The 18,169-nt window shown below is 30.3% G+C and overlaps 1 long non-coding RNA gene across 1 annotated transcript; it reads right to left on the minus strand.

Moving 5' to 3' along the window:
• Nucleotides 1-14,243: 14,243 nt before the first annotated feature.
• Nucleotides 14,244-17,296, minus strand: LOC126893273 (uncharacterized). The gene is made up of 3 exons (XR_007701112.1): nt 16,510-17,296; nt 15,628-15,785; nt 14,244-14,384 (listed from the first exon to the last, which is right to left on the minus strand). It is a non-coding gene; the product is annotated as an uncharacterized LOC126893273 (long non-coding RNA).
• Nucleotides 17,297-18,169: the final 873 nt, after the last annotated feature.

Genomic DNA, 18,169 nt, shown 5'->3' on the forward strand with positions numbered 1-18,169 from the left:
CTTAGAGAATAAAAGTTTATTATTTTTAAACATATGCAATTGTTTGAACAATATTTCATAAACAATAATAAAATTAGTTTGATTTTTGTGGAATTACAATATTAAAATACAACAAAATATAGAGTAAGAAAATAATATATTACATAAAGATTGGAAGAAATTTTGGTGGAAATCAACTTGTGTGAATCGAACACCGCTGTCTTGCCCGTAGCACCAAAAATTAATGTTTATTTAAAAAAAATTCTGACGCCGTGGTAATTAATCGATTTTAATTTTGAAAATTGCAGATGAAAGGTAAAGTACACTTCTATAAGCAAAAAAAATTCAACTTGCTATCTGCTTTATTTTCAATCCTGCAACATTTAAAAAAAATGAATTTTTTTTGCGAAAGCTGGATTGCAAAATTTATTTTGCAAAATCTGTTAAACCGATCTTAATGAAATTTACAGTGTTGTTTTACTAGATCATAAAGTTTTTCGGGGTAAAATATGAAGGTACTAAGTGTAGCACAAATGGTTGAAAAACGTAAAAGGCGAATACTTGTATTTGTATGGTTTTTTTTCGCAATTATTGCTATTTTGCAACAAGGGTGACTATTTTTTAAATCTTTAACCAATTCTATATAGCAGCAAATTTAATTACGCAACTTTTATGTCAGTACAACTTTTCTCAGAAATGAATAGTTTTAAAGTTATAATCAAAAAACCAATAAAAAAAAATCGAATTTTTCCTTCATATTTTGACATTTTGATTATTTAAACAATGTTCCGGACCATTTTGAGTGGGAGGATAACTCAAATATTATTATTTGAGTTATTTTCAAGCAATTTCTGCAAAAAAATTTGAGTCACCTCTCAACGTCCATCTCAAAACAGATGCGCCCTAGACTAATAGATGAACATACGAACATGGCGTCGTATCAAGTTGTATTGTGACAATGGAGGTATGCATACCGATTTTTTAGATACTTAAATACCTAAATTATTAATAAAAAGAACTCAAAATCAAAATTTTAGGGAGTTTCCGGCCACCCTGTAAGTATTTTTTATTTCTGCCTCTAGTTATTAGGTAAAAATGGCATCCATTTACGATTATAATAATGGCGTTTGGCTATGAAAATTATTACTTAATTATTTGCAAGAATATTAAGTTTTCAAGTGAAATAAATCTGAAATTTCATTTATTCTACTTACACTCTAATAAAATTATAATAAAAACACTATACAGAATTACTGGTACTTGTACAAAGAATCCAATAAGAATATTATATAAATTCTAACAACGGCTTACCAGAATTTGCAGTCAAAAAACTGGAATCACCTAAGTCTTTGTTCACATATCACACAAGAAAAATACACGAGAAGTTTTTAAATACATACACATAAAACAGCCGGCATCACGCACTGAATAGAATGTACAATCATTTAAGCATTTTGGAATACTTTAAACTACAAAAGTTCGATCTAAAAATTTTACCCTATTAATTTATAATTTGCACTAAAATGTCCCGATTTGGACAGGGAGACGCGTGCCCAAGAAAACGAAGGTGTCTGTGACCTGTGCCTGTGATTGAAATTGAATGTTTTATGACCTATGTACGAGTAGTCGTTTTTTAGCGAATTTCACAATAAAACTGGTTTATGCGGCTAGAAAATGGTCTGGAGTATTAGGTATAATAGACCAGAGAAATTAGCAAATAAATACCCTTTTTTTAAGCTGCTTCTAAAAAATTTGATCATAATAGCAAGTAATATACAAAATATGTAAAATATTAATGATGATTTATTATTTATAAACAATATACAATAAATATTGCTATTTGATTTTAAATAATAAAAGTGAAGAACGGTAAATTATATGAAAAAGTGACACAATTTTATTAAAAAGTCATTGAAAATCCTTTAAAATAAGAGTTTGTAAAGTTGTTTTAGTTAATTTGTTGCTTAGTTATTGTTAAGAACAGCTCCACAATGGGGACAATATTGAACTTGTTGATGGATTCTTCATCAACTGAAGGAAAACTGCAGGGATTCTTCATCAACTGCATCAAATTGAAGGGAAATAGACCAGGGCATTTAGGAAAAATTAAATCCATTTTTAAATACAGCACCTATCTACTTGCAACTTTTTATATTGTGTTGGAGATGACGTCAGGAAAAAAGTTTACAATAGAAAAATGGGTAAAAATGCATAATTGCATTTACAGTGCATAAAATGAATGCAAAAGTGCATAAACATGTCTAAACCAGTATATCGTGGGTCACATTTTGTATCTCAGGGGTTTTAGGGTCGCTAAACATAAATACGTCATCAGAACCGAGCCCCGGAGCACCTGGTGCCCAGGGTTACTGCTACAGCACGTCATCTGGAGTTTCGAGGGATTTCCACACTAATAATTTAATTTGATCTGACTCATTCATATTGACAGTTCAGACATATATTGTAGGTACATTTTAAAGTAGGCGACTTTAAAATGGTATTGCCAATATTTATGAGTTGCGTTCATGGGACGACTTTACTGGAAGATAGTTCATTCGATTACATGAAATCAACTTTAACTTAAGAATATCCGTCATAAAAATCATAGCATGTGATTTGTCTTTAAAACGACAACCACATGCAATGGTGACAGTAAAATTCTCATGTCAGTGATTCCATAGTAAATCACAAGGAAAAACTATGGAATTGAAAAAAATTTAGAAAAAAAAACTATGAAGAATTTACCATGGAATCACCAACATGAGAATTTTACTGTCACCATTGCATGTGGTTGTCTTTTTAAAGATGATAAGTACTATCACATTGTACTATCACAAATTGTAGTGAACAACCTTTAAAACTTCCACATTAATAAAAATTGCTCTAATATTAGACGAAGCAACAGAAAATGGAAACAAATATTGCAGAAACAGAAAAAGACGTTTTTGGATGCATATAAAATGCTAAAGAATCGCAATGAAAAGGAGAATTTGCAACGTTACACTCCGAATTTTTAGACGATCACACAAATTTTTTTAAATATTACTTAATGACAATGGACGAATTTAATAATTTATTGGCGCAAATTGAGGGACCTCTTCAAACACACAATACATACTTATTTCCTTTATCCACTATCGTCACTATGAGACTGATTTCAAACAACCAGGATTGCAGATTGTTTGCCGGTAAGGTATTCACACTTATCGTAACCTGCACGGCACATGCTCGGCAAATAGCGCAGCCAGCCCGTCGATCGCAAGTGCCTGGCATGCACAGTGTGAATTAAATCCCGTGAAGTACGTAAGATTTTATATAAAATATATATTGTCGAGCCGATGCCTTGACCATGCCGAGCACTTGCCTTGCATGATAGTGAGAATCAACCTTAATCAGGCACTGCACACTCGAGCTGAGCCGCGGCTTGCAAGTGACTTGTAAGTAGGGATGGAAAAAACCTACCGGTTTTAACCTAAAACCGGTTTTTTACTTCGCAATAACCGGTTTTACCGGTTGTTTTTTTTTGTCCCGGTTATAACCGGTTTTTTCTTTTTAAAGTAAAAACCGGTTATTAGGTTTTTACGGTGATTAGGATTAGGTTAGATATTATTTTGGATCCCAATCAAAATTATTATTCTCAAGTAATTATTCCAAACAAAACCATAATTCAAATTTTATTTTATAAATGCAGAAGCAAACTGAAAGTGCAAACTCACATCAGCCAGAAACAATTAAGTTTTATTATAATATTTCGTTGAAAAGTATTTGTAATCATAATAATTTACATAAGAAGTGATCTGGTTGAAGTAGACGCAAACATCATCTATTTTTCACACTTGACTATCGACATTAAAAGTGGGTGAATGACTTTTTCTGATTACCGAAAATAATGTTCTGACTATGAATATCGAATTACCGATTACGAATACGAACCTCCAAGGATTTTCCTACGTTTTCAAAACGATACACCCATACAGGAAGTATTAAATGAGTTAAAATGTACCTATTATACAAATATACAAACGTGTTAAAAGAAATACATGATCAATTTTTTTTGATGGCAGTAAAAATAAAATATAAATTGCATTATCCAATTTATTTTTAAGTAAAATATTTATGTTGATATTATTTTTTTAAATCCCATTTGAAAAAGTCTGGGAATTTTTTTATAAGTTGAAATGGTTGGGGTAAATTGTATATTATGTATATATTAATCGTACGCTATATTATATTTAATAATAATCAATAAATATATAATAATAATAAAATAATAAATAAATATAATAATTAATAGAATAAAATGGTTTTATTAAAAATTGTGTTTTATTTAAATTGATATTGATGCTCTTTCGATAGTACTAATTTTGATCATATTGATATCGAGTATCGAGTCGAGTGGAGTATCGCACACTAAAGTGCATTGTAAATGTAACATTGTAACCTATTGGATTAAAAAAACCGAAAACAGGTTTTTCGAAAAACCGGTTTTTTTGGCGGTTTATAACCGCCAGGTTAAACCGTAAGCAAAAAAACCGGTATAACCGAAAACCGGTGTTTTGTCAAAAACCGCCATCCCTACTTGTAAGACACGTGGACCGAGAGCACGTCAGTTTCAGCTACGCCGCCACGTGCACTGGGCTCAGTGACGCCACAGCTACCGATTTTTCGGTATATCTACCGAATACCTATCAAATCTACCGATCTACCTAATTCTACTTTTTTTTTCTACCGAAAAATCAAAATTTTTAATTTTCAAATTAATCTGCCTATTTTTTTTTCTACTGAAAAATCAAAATTATTAGAAAATTTTTTTAGCAGATAGATTTGGCAACAGAATTTAGTCAATTTTCAAGAATTCTTAAATTGCTTGTGACACAATGTGCGAACCAGCAGATACGGATTTACCGATATCAATTTTATGACCACTCCTTTGTCCTTTTACATTATGATTTTGGGAGTAAAATGTATCTACCTGAATCTGAATAGTGAATACTGAAGGATTGTGGCTTATTTTGATATAGAAGATAATTCCAAACTAAAAGTAGTATTTATATTAAAATCTTAAAACAGGAGAAATTTATTTGGCACGTTTTTAACTTACGGTATTTCGACATAACTAAAGAACAATAAAAATTTTTCACGTTATCAATTGCTTTAATATCCGACATTGTTTTGTTTTTAAACAATTATAAAGTGTAAAAAATCATGATTTTACCTATAAAACATTCCTTGTAGATTTTAGAGAAAAATGTTTCAAATAAATATTCTAAATCTTAATAGTTTCTAATTTGAAATACATAAACAATTGGAGATAATTGCAAAAAACCCTTATTTTTGCAGTAATTTATAAATGTTAATAACTTATAACTATTATTTATTATAACAAAATTTTTTACCTTTTTTAAACAATTATATAGCTTTCAAATAAGAATATTTGTATTTTGAACGTTAATAGGTACACGTGTGGTAAGTTTTTTTAAAAAATCTACAACAGGAAAAAATATGCAGTTTTATTTTATTATAAATTAATTAATTCCTTATAACAAAACTAAAGCTTCCTTGATATTTAGTATTGCGTTAGTTAGGCTCTACTTGAGTTACTTTGGATTAAAAAAAAGAATGTGTGTACTTTGTACGCACGTAAGAAGTTATACTTCTATTATATGATTTTAACGAAATCAATATACTTTAAACAGTTTCTCTACTAGTTTCCAAAAGTTTTTATTAAAACAATACCAAAAATTAAAAGAATAAAAGAATAAACACACACAAACACATTGAAAAATGCCACAAATGATTTGTGAACAATAATTGTTGCCAAAAATTTTAATTAAATACGTATTTTCTGAAAAAATTATATAATAATATATTTACAATCATAAAATCTATAAAAAAATGATATAACTTGCATTGGGCTTGAACCTACTTCCCGTGTATCCCGCCGTACGAGAGCCGAAGGTATTTCAAACTGCACCACCTTCGCGTATACGTCATGTGGGAATATACACAAACTGAACAACTTTTTGACATTTTGTTTATATAGTCCGTTCGCTAAACTCAGAATCAACTGGCTAGTGATTTAAGCTAGTAATTTTGCCAATTTGATAAAATTGCCAAAAAAATTATTACTAAATAGTTAATAATTACTAAATATTTAGTAATTTTGCAAATGTTGACAAAATTGGCAAAAAACAAAAAAGTTACGTACTAAAATCTTTAGCCATTTGCGTCTGAGTTTAGCGAACCGACTATATGAATTTTTATTAGTTTGATTTTTGTCGAATTAAAATACAACAATATATAGAGTAAGAAAACGATACATTAGATGAAAATTTGTAGAAAGTTTGTTCGTAATCAGATTATGTAAATTAAAGCATTGCCTACTAGGGGTATAGCATAGCAAGTACTAGGTAAGTACATTATTTTTTTTACATTTTCTAAATAGGTATGAAGATAATTTTTTTTATTGGAATACAACTGAAACATTTAGAATTACGTACCTGTGGCTTTTCAAACTATTTAAAAAGTCACTATAATTATAAATTTGATTTTATTTCTGTCCTCACAACAATAAAAACTAATATATTATACAACATTTTTGTTTACCGATAACCTCCATATTGAACAATTATTGACAGATAATTTCAACACCCAATCAGAGCCCGTATAAATACTAATACCAAACTGTCGGTGTACGCATGCGCGCAGATCAATATAAATTCACCCTCAATCTCAATCGCGCCTAAAGAAGTATAACTTCAAAAATGAAGAAAATTGCTCTATAATACCTAGAAAGCCGAGAAAATACATTTTTAAGGTATACCGATTTTGAACTTTGAATGATTTTATAATGAATGGTGATTATTGATCTTATATGATGATGAATGTAGTTTATTTTTGAATACTCGTACCTAAAGTATAATTTTTTTACAATGTGATAGCAAAAGAAGCAAAAAAATGAAATCTACCGAAATTCGACGATTTCTACCGAAACAATAGGAGCAGTCTCCCCCGAGACTAAGGGCGCGTCCATAGTGCACGCGGGTTTCCGAGTCAGAAAGCCAACGCCGAGTCGGGGCAGTTAAATACTTCGTATTTAAATGGGCCTGTCTAAAGTGCACCAGCGCGCTGACAACTAAATATGAATGATAATTCGGACACCGACTCAGCGCTGGCTGCCTGACTCGGAAACCAGCGTGCACTATGGACGCGCCCTAGGCTTGATGGACAGTTGCGTGCTTTCAAGTTGCGTGTTGTCTCCACTGTTATTCAATCTGTACAGCGGAGCTATTTTTAAGGAAGCAATATCAGAGGAAGAACAGGGTACATCAATAAACGGAAAAATCTTGAACAACATAAGATTCGCAGACGACACCGCTATTTTTGCAGACAGTATAGATGCACTGCAACTATAAGTAAATAAATTACATCAAGTCAGTATGGACTATGGACTAGAAATGAACGTTAAGAAAACCAAGTTCATGATTATTTCTAAGCAACATACAGTATAGTAGGAAGGTTGGATATCGAGGGAAAACAAGTAGAAAGAGTGAATAACCACAAATATCTGGGAACCTGGGTAAATGAAAACAATAACCAGGGTAGAGAAATCAGGACACGCATTGAAATTGCAAGACAAGCATTTAGAAAAATGAAAAAGATGTTTGTTAATCGAGACCTTCCTCTAGAGCTGAGGATAAGAGCCTTAAGATGCTACGTATTCTCGACTTTGTTGTATGGAGTGGAAAGCTGGACACTAAAAGTAGAAAATATAAAGAAGTTGGAAGCCTTTGAGATGTGGTGCTATAGAAGGAGTTTGAAAATACCATGGATCCAACGAGTTACAAATGCAGAAGTGTTAAGAATGCTGCAAAAGGATTGCGAGGTGATAAAGAACATCAAAACAAGAAAGCTAGAATATTTAGGCCACATTACCAGAGGTGCGAAATATGAGATATTAAGGCTCATAATGCAAGGTAAAATAAAGGGTAAAAGATCTATAGGTAGAAGAAGAATTTCCTGGCTAAGAAAATTAAGAGAGTGGTATAGTTGCAGCTCAGTAGATCTTTTCAGAGCAGCCGCCAATAAGGTACCGATAGCTGTGATAATAGCCAACCTCCGATAGAAGAAGGAACTACAAGAAGAAGAAGTTGCGTTCTCGCTGCGAACTTGTTTTTCTCCCATTTAGTATCTTTTTTAGTTTTTACTTTTTTTATTATTTCATCCATGCTCAGGTTGAACAATAGAGAATTCAGAGAATCTGCTGCCTTATCACATTGCCATCTTTAATTGTGTCAGTTTCTTCTACTTTTACTTTTATTCTGTCGTTGCGGTAGATATTTTCGATCGTTTTAATTATTCCTCGAGGTGCCTCTGTTGCGTACAATAAATGGATAAAGTCCCGTCCTTTAATTTGACCCTGTCAACTGCCTTCTTAAGGTCCACGAAACATAAATATTATGCCGGTTTGTTTTATTCTAATGACTTCTCTTGTACCCGCCTCATTATAAAATAGCGCAGGTGCATGATCTTCCCGACGTAAAAAAGTGTTTTTCTTCTGCTAATGTTATTAACACTGCAATAGGTAAAACATAACTAGTAGGGACTTATGAACATTAATCTATTATTTTTAACCTCTATACCACAAAAATTTGCGATGCCAATAAAAATTTGCTTAATGTTTGTGGAAAATCTAAAAACAAGCCCGCGACCTGTATATCTAAGATTCATATATTCCTTAATGGCCTACTTCAAAAGGAATAATCGAAGAGACGAAACCATTATTGGGGGATTTATTATATTTTCCAAGGGTAGAAGAGATAAACTATATCTGATGCTTTGAGAAAATTCTATTTTTGGAGGATCGTTTCATCCCTCAAGCCGTGTTACCACAATATTTACTAACCCTGAAAAGGGTCCAACTATTTCGTAACATGCCATAGAATTTAAAATACTGCAAATTGCCTTAAGGTGTCACTAGCAACCCAACAACTACAGAAATAGTGTTGCTGTTTCAAAATTTGATTTGTCGAAGTTATATATTTACATATATAAATTCCGATTAAAACTAATAGGGGAGTGCATTTAGATTTTCACTTCGGAAAAAATCAAACAAGATAAAACTTTTTGTAATTTCATTAAGAAATGTTTAATAAACAACATATCAAAAAGTTCTACTCGAGAAGTGGGTGCTTCATTTTTTATTAAACAAATGAACAGCGAAGTTAGATGTTTTTTTAAATAACTCCGAAAATATAATATTTAGAAAAAAACTGACTTGACCATTGAAAAATTCAGAAAATTATACAAAAAAAAACTTATATAAAGATTTTTCTAAAATTAAATCTCTAGCTTCTGTAATTTTTTATTTATAACGCTAAAGTCACCCTTCTCACACACATTGGCGCACTGTAAACTAGCGTTGGAAGAAGTGCACGGTTGAGTTTTTTTAATGTAATTCTTTAACTAATGGATCAAAAGAAATTTTACAAATTTGACATGAAAGAAGATGAAATAAGCTATCTTATGGTTGTAATAAAAAGAAATAAAATGTATGGACATAAGTACGGTGTGGGCGGAAAATGAGACTTACATGAATTTTGTTTAAAAATGATTTAAAAATGTGTAACTAATAAAATTTTACTTATAAAGCTCTCAAATTTGCACAACTTACCTCTCAATTATCTTGCTAAATGATGTTTAATTCAAAAAAAATCTCAAAAATTTAATTCAAATAATACGCTGTCTCAAAAAATGTAATTTTTGAAAACTTCGTAGTTTTACAGAATTCCCACCATTTTAAGACGGTATTACTCAAGTTTGAATAAATCTAATATAATTTTTTTGATATTTTTTTAAAGCTTAGGATGTAGTCTTTAAAAAACACTGAATTATTTTAGTTTATAAATGAAATAAACAATTTCTTTTTGAGAAAACTAAGAAATATAACAAAAATGTAATACAAAAACCGAAAATTACCAGCTGAAAAAATGTATATACAGAGTGATCAAAACTTTTTTCTGTAAAACTTACCTACAATATATTTAATAATAAGCTTCAACAATAATAAATGTTCAACAAAACATTTTTTTAGCTCTTATACAGTATGTCTGCGTAACTTGGAACCTATTGATAACTTTTTTAATATCAGTTTTACGAAAAAAAGTTATTCTTTATAAAATACTCTGCATCGTATAGAACATAAGATGCAACATCAAATATCAAATTCTGTTAATTTTGTACGAGGTACGTCAAAAAATATGAATTTCACTCAAGAGTAAAGTATGTACCTTTATATTTCACAATATCGAAAATTTTTATAAAGGAAAGTTGTTTGGAATTAAAAACTATGTTCTAATATGTAATTATATCATTCTAATCGAAAATTTATTGTTTTTTAAATATTGTTTCAAATTAATTATACAAAACATCATTAAATTTTCACTTATTATTTATGATAACTGTAATTGATTTATTATTAATTTTATGAAGAAATTTATTCATCATAAATAGCTGTGCATGGTTTAACACTTAATATGCAAATATAAAATATTATATTTTATCAATATTATACGAGGTATTATGTAAAAAAATTGCATAAAAGTGTAATTGCATATTGACACATCGTTTTTAATTCTGAACAACTTTCCATAATAACAATTTTCAGTATTATGAAAAATATAGGTATTTTACTCCTAACTGAAATTTTTATTTAATGACATATCTTGTACAAAATTGATATTTTATGATTGCATTTAAAGTTTTAGAATATGCAGAGCTTTTTACTAAGAATAACTTTTTTATTTATGATCCCATTGCAACAATTTTTTGAATATTGAAGAGATAGATTTTGAATAATTTGTTCATTCTTTCTAATACATTTTAATTTTTAATATTATTGTGAAAATGATTTGTTTATCTTTTTTTTTAGAATGAAATTCCATATTTGTTTGATTGGATTCTACTTGTTTTTCATTTAAATATCCGCCATTTTGGATCCGCCATTTTATAGCTTATAATGTTAACATTTAATTTAGGTTTATCAAAGCTCCTAAAAATAAATATATGTAGAAATAAATACATTTTGTCGAGAAATTATGATTTTACCACTATTTTTTAAGTTATCCGCCATTTTGGATCTGCCATTTTATAATTTAAATTATCAAAATTTTATTCAGGTTCAGCAACCTCTCAAAAATATCCACATATATGTAAACAAACACGTTTTATAAAAAAATCGGATTTTACAGCTGCTTTTTAAGGATTTTTAGGAAAAAATCCGCTATTTTGAATCCGCCATTTTGAATTTGCAAATTGTAATGTCAGATTCGAGTTCAGCATAATCAAAACTAAAATAAAAACATTTTTTATCAAAATTAAATGTTGAATTCATCCATATTCTTAACATTATTTATACAAAATAATTGTTACTGTTTAAACAATTAATAAACAATCAGCGGCGAAATTTGTGAGTAGAACTTTTTACTTTAACATATTTATAAACTAACAAAAAAAGTTTTAGAAGAATATAACCTTGTTTGATTTTTTCCGAAACATTGTATCTTTTCGTTCTAATTGCACTCCCCTATAAAGTGCATAGAAATCTGCCCCCTTTATCTTCTTTTGTCTTGAACTATATTTTTTTCAGAAATTATTACTCAGATCAAAAAGGGATATTATGCTGTTTGAAATATAATTTAATATGCTTTATGCTATGATGGGTATGATCTGCTATTGCATTAATAACTTCTCTCATACTATTAAGCATAGGTCTAATCAAGTTTGTTAGTGTTTCTTTTGGGATGTTGAGCAACTCTTCTTATACTGCGACAATAAGCTCTGGGATCGAGTTTGTGGTACGAAGTACGAAGTCTAGCTGTAATCTTTGTTTGAGCTCATTCCACAAATGTTCTATAGGATTGAGGTCTGGATTGCACATTGCACAATGGCCATTCTATTACCCTGAAACACTTCGGTAATATAATCTTGCACGATTCTTGAGGTATGCGGCCGCGGCGTTGCATTGTCCTGCATAAAAATAAATTCATCTCCAATGAAGTTAAATTAAGGTACCACATGGATTGCTAAAGTCTCCTCGTTATATCTAGCAACAGTTAAACCTCCTCGTTTCGGTCAGTATAAATTTCGGTCGCATAAATTGCAGACCAGGTCATGCAGGAACCACTTCCATAAGGACTTCGTCCTTCAATGCAGTTCTCTGCAAATCGCTCTTCTCGTCTTCGGTACACTTTCCTTCTTTGGTCGCTACCATAGAGGCATATCTTTATGACACTAGTGTCATCTGAAAACAGAACATATTCCCATTGCTCCAACATCCGGTTCAGATGATCCAGTGCAAAATGCAATCGTGCTTGACGATAAGCTGCAGTAAGTTTTTGACCAATCGCAGATAATCGAGGAATCAGATTATTTTCCTCCAGCCTTCGTCTCACTGTACACTGAATATTACACGGAGCTGTTGTTGCACTTAAACGCCATTAAGGTGACGATCTCCTAATATTGTTGACACAATAAAGCAATCATTACGAGCAGTTGTAAATCGCTTTCTACCTGTTCCAGGTCGTCTACGAAAGGATCAAGTCTCCTCATAATGTTGGAACGCTCTTCGAACTTCTGCGCATGTCATAAGCGGTGGTCTCTAATAGACGCTGTAGGCTACGTACAGCGTCACGTCGCGTCGTAGGAAAATTGTTATTTTCGTTACTTTTAATAAACTTTGAAGCACAAAAACTATCTTACAACCGAAAATAGTTAAAAAAGAGCAATTCTAAAACAAATTTAATTTACGGGGTGAATTGAAGTGACCACTGACTTGTAGTCCAGAGAAATAAGGTTTTTGTCGGGACACTTGAGCAGCCAGGTTGCAAATGGATTTTTTGGGTACTATATACCTAATACATTATAAATACAAAAATACCCGTCACAGGTCGGACGAGAATTTTAGTTATTAACAAATAAGCGTCAAAAATGGCAGTGTTTTCGTTCAAATCGCTACAGGTAAAGATAGGGTAATTAAATATCTTATTTAGAGTATTCATCTTTTAGTAGACGAGCAAAGGTTCAAAATGGCAGTTTTTAATTTTGGTCCGATCATTTTTTGCTTCGCTAATTGCAAAATAAGGCTAAAATTTTTAAAATAAAAAATTTGATATAACTTTTGCGAAAATGAACTTAATACTTTGATATTGCATAAAAAGTTGAGACAACTAGTACATATCATGCACAAAAAATTTCAAGACGATTCGTCAATTAGTTTAAATTTTATTCAATTTGTTTATCCCAAAGAGCTTTTTTGCAATGTTATTGTTCAGAAAATAATAATGATACAGCAATTCTGTGGAAACCACATGAACGAAGAACACTTATATTTTCACAGCATTTAATAAAATTGATAAAATAATTTTTATCATTCAAAAAATATTTCACTAAAGTAGAGTCATTTTTGGCTTAAAAACAATTTGAATAGCTTTGTTAATATTGATTGTGGAGTAAATCTACTTTGGTATTTCAAAAGCTAGTATTTTTACACGAATTTTCAAAAAAAAAACTTTTCTCCTAGTTCACCCTAATAACACAAAACATTCCATGAATGTTCCTAGAATGTACACACAGGACATTGAAAACATTCCTGGAATGTCCCCAAATGCACACGAATGTCCCTGGAAAGTCCCAGGAAAGTGCTGTGTCAGCATTTTAAATATTCTTAGAATGTTCTGTTGGAACATTCCATGAATGTCTACGAATGTTCTTTAGACATTCACAGTCTATTTTTTAGACTGAATGTCTTGTTGGAACATTCCATGAATGTTCTTTGGACATTCACAGTATATTTTTAGACTGAATGTCTTGTTAGAACATTCCATGAATGTCTACGAACGTTCTTTGAACATTCACAGAATATTTTTTAGACATTCACTGAAATATATCGTCAGTAATGTGACAATACCTCCTATATGTTTTTTCATGAGGTTTGCAGGAGACGAAAAACATTTTTTAAGGTCACTTTCTGTTTTCGTACGTATTCTGACTTTTTTGTAGTAAATAGATAGTTGAATTTACTGCAAAACAAGTCAAAAAATATATGAAAACAGGAGGTGGCCGAAACAAGTTTTTAGTCTATCTTACAAATCTCTTGAAAAAAACAGATAGGAGGTATTGTCACATCACTGACGATATGTGGCCATACCAAATAATACATCCTTGATAAATATAAACATTTTTATTGCAAAAAATCTTTACATACATTTTTTAATGTAATTTACTGACATTCCTAAATATTATAAAAAAATGTGTCACATTTGCTTTGTAAACCTTTCTTTTGCTTTTCGTAGCCACATATTCCGTTTCCTTTCTGGTTTTTTGTAGACCACTTCTCTCAGCTGATTCTAAAAGAAAATAAAATAAAAGGTAATTTTTCTATCCTTTACGATTAACAATCAGAAGAAATATTATTTACAGGTAATAATACGCATAAATAATAATAATAAAAAAATAAATATTAAATAATATTTAAATAAATAATAAATAATATTTAATAAATAAAATAATAATAATGAACATTTTGTATTTTGACAACGACATCCGACGTGGAAGTAGAAACCTTAATAAAATTATTTTTTCAAGTAAATTGTGGCTTATTTCCTCATTAGAATAGTTAATTACAAAAAAGCCACAAAGAAATAGATTTTTCACAAACAAATAAGTATTTAGTATTCATTATATTTATTGTTTTTATTATTTACTTTAATGTCCTACTGGTACATTATTTGACAAATAATGACATTTCGAAGTCTGTTAAGTATGATATCACGCCCTTGGGCATTAAATTTAAATAACGACTTAGATACTGTCAAGTTGACAAATATCAACCTAAGTAAAACTATGGTTACCACAATTATGTTACTACTGTTACTGGTAAATGTACTTATTTAAAAACTAATCAATTCAAAATTCATTCAAATTTTTCGCATATAAAGAATAATTTAGTCAGACATTAAACGTTGAAGGCACCACAGGTATTATAATAATAACGCTTTCGGTCAACGTATATCCCTCAGGCCCTTGTTAAAAACACCATTGACCTCAAGCGTTATTATCCTTATAATACCCTTGGTACCTTAATAACTGTAACATAAGATTATACCTTAATTCTTGTTTTCTATTTCTGATGTTTTTATTTATTTACATTGAATATTAATCTGTTTTGTTGTATAATCTACTTCGCAATAATTATGTGATATATTTGACTTAAAATGAATTCAAAAATTTTTTGCAGTTGGGCAACAATGTCAACTTAGATCTCCGATGTAGATAATGAATTACAACAGTATCTATATTGTACAGACTGTATTATTAATTAGGTTATTTATTTATTTATTTATTGAAATATACATCCACCAGGTATAAACCCATAAAGGTGTACATAAGAAAACTACATACATTGACTGAACACTTGATGACAAAATATAAAATAAAATAAAGAATAACCAAAAATGTTTCTGTTGTTAATACACATACACAATAATAAACAAAGACCTTAATAAAGAAAAATAACATGGCATCAATTCGATAAGCTATTGCGTATTTCGCGTTTAAAGATGTTAAAACCAAGAAAAAAAATGCATATACCTGTGTGACATAAGCTATTGGAACAGCACAGTCTCTTAAACGAACAGATGAAAGTGAAGTTCTGTCAATATCTTTTTCTAAAAAGTGTTTTGAACATACTCCTCTATTAACAAATCTGATCTATACTTCATGTCTTCTTCGCAGGATCTTCTGGAAAGCTAAAAATACAAAATATATGCATTACTAAGCATTATTAACAAATTTTAGTTTTAAATAAAAAATATGATTAATGGACTCACAAAATATTATAAAACAGCTTAGAAATTGTTTATTAGTATAGTCGGTTCCCCAAACTCTGACACAACTGGCTAGTGATTTTAGTAGGTAATTTTTTTTGTTTTTGGCCAATTTTGCCAAAATTACAGTAATTATTAACTATTTAGTTATTTTTTTTTTTTGCCAATTTTACCAAATTGGCAAAATTATTTACTAAAATCACTAGCCAGTTGTGTCTGAGACTCAGTAGTACTGAGACTGAGTTTAGCAAATCGACTATAATATTCTGTGTATTCATTAGTTGGTACTGCATATTATAGTGTGTGGTCTACCATCCTATTTATAAAGGCATACATTAGCAAAAACGCAAAAAGAATTACTTTAGTTTTACAAATCCTATTGTTATTATCTCTATTTACTATTTTAGTTAGGAATAAGCGAAGTTTGTGGCTTATTCACAATTATTATTAAAATAATAAATGGATATGACCAATTATTAACTTATAAAATAAAATAATAATTCTTCTGATTTATGCCTTTTATTCACTTTGTTATATCTAGGTTACTTAAAAGATTTTTTATGAATAATATTATTAGGGTATTAATAGTATTAATTTATTTTCTGAAATACAGGGCATGCCTTCGTTTACATATTTGCATACTAACCTTTTAATAGGGCTTTTCATTCACAGTCATTTGTTTGGAGCTTCTGTCATAATTGAAACGTTATTCCTGCAGATTTTTTTATCTACATTTGTTTCTGCTACTCCAACTGCGTTAAAAACAGGACACCATTTTATTCACTATGTTAATAATACTATTAAAGCTATTATAAAAGTATCCGAATTAAAAAAATATTCTTAAAAAGCACAAATAATAGAAACAACGATCCACCCACGGCAAAGCAAGGTGGCTAAGATGAAGATGCCAAGATGGCCGAAGCGAGGTCGTTGGTTGGTCGTTTTTAGTCACGTGATGCCCTCTCAAGCGCCATGCACAAAAATATATGCACGGCGAATTTGAAAATGAACGCAAAAGAAATAAATATAAATGCCTCTCTTGGGTTTTGCATAAGTTATAAGTATTTTTTTATTAACAAAATCGCATTCCAAATTGAATATTCGCGAACAATAATTTTTATTACATTTGTATGTTTATAATATTGTATTAATTGAACTTGGGAAACTCTTTAAATTTGACATATTATTGCACTGTAGGCCTAAAGTGTCACTTAGTTTGTCTGGTATGTTATAAGTAATGTTGTATCTGTTACACGTATGTATTATTTCGCAACTTAAAATATAGGAACATTGGTAGTATGTTCACAGAATGTCTTATGGTAACATTCCAGGAATAATTTAAACAGATGTTCACCGAATGTTCCCTAAATGTCCAGGACATTCAAATATTGATAGAACTTTGGTAGTACATTCCTGGAATGTTGTGTGTTGTTAGGGCAGTTGTGGTCAAAGTTAGCCATATTTATTATTTAATTCAGTTACTTCTATATACATAAAATTCTCCTCTAACAGTGTTAGTTACCATACTTCTCCGAAGCGGCTTGACCGATTTTTATTAAATTTTACACGTATATCCTGTAGGACTGAGAATAGGTTTTAACCTATTTTTAATACCCATAATGTATAAGGGGGCTGCCCCCCTGACATTTTTTTCTATTTTTTTTTTGACAATATTGTGTACTTTAATTTTATATGGTGTAGAATTAAAAAATACATACAACCCTTAATTTTCACTCTTCTGTCACCAAACTCTATTTTTAATAGCCATCTCTATATTTACATCTATAAGATTCTCCTGTAACAGTGTTAGTTGCCATACTCCTCCGAGCCCGTTGACCGATTTTTATGAAGTTATATATGTAATATGTATATTCGGTAGGTCTTAGAATCGGTCGTAATCTATTTTTCATATCCCTGAGTGATAAGGGGGTTCCCCTAACATTTTGTAATGTTAGGTGGGGATATGTGTATATAACGTACTCTACAAGACTACGAGTACATACAAATTAAAAATATGATGATCAAAATCTACCAATAAGCTCCGTCGATATTAATTGCAGCATATATCTTTTTTTTTTTTTTTTTTTTATTTAACGTCCTAATTTATTTACAATCTGTAAAACAAGTTACAATAAGTAAATGTTGTGACCACTAGTGTAGGTGACTTGGAGAAAATGATTCAATAATCATTTTCTTTACAAATATTTTACATAGATATAAAATTGTTTGTCTCTGGGAATTACGGCACATATAACTAAAATCGCGATGGTAAATCACTAGGTGTATTTCGTCTAAGTCTCCGTCTG

The sequence above is a fragment of the Diabrotica virgifera genome, chromosome 10 (assembly GCF_917563875.1).
Source record: "Diabrotica virgifera virgifera chromosome 10, PGI_DIABVI_V3a".
In the NCBI taxonomy this organism is placed as follows: domain Eukaryota; kingdom Metazoa; phylum Arthropoda; class Insecta; order Coleoptera; family Chrysomelidae; genus Diabrotica; species Diabrotica virgifera.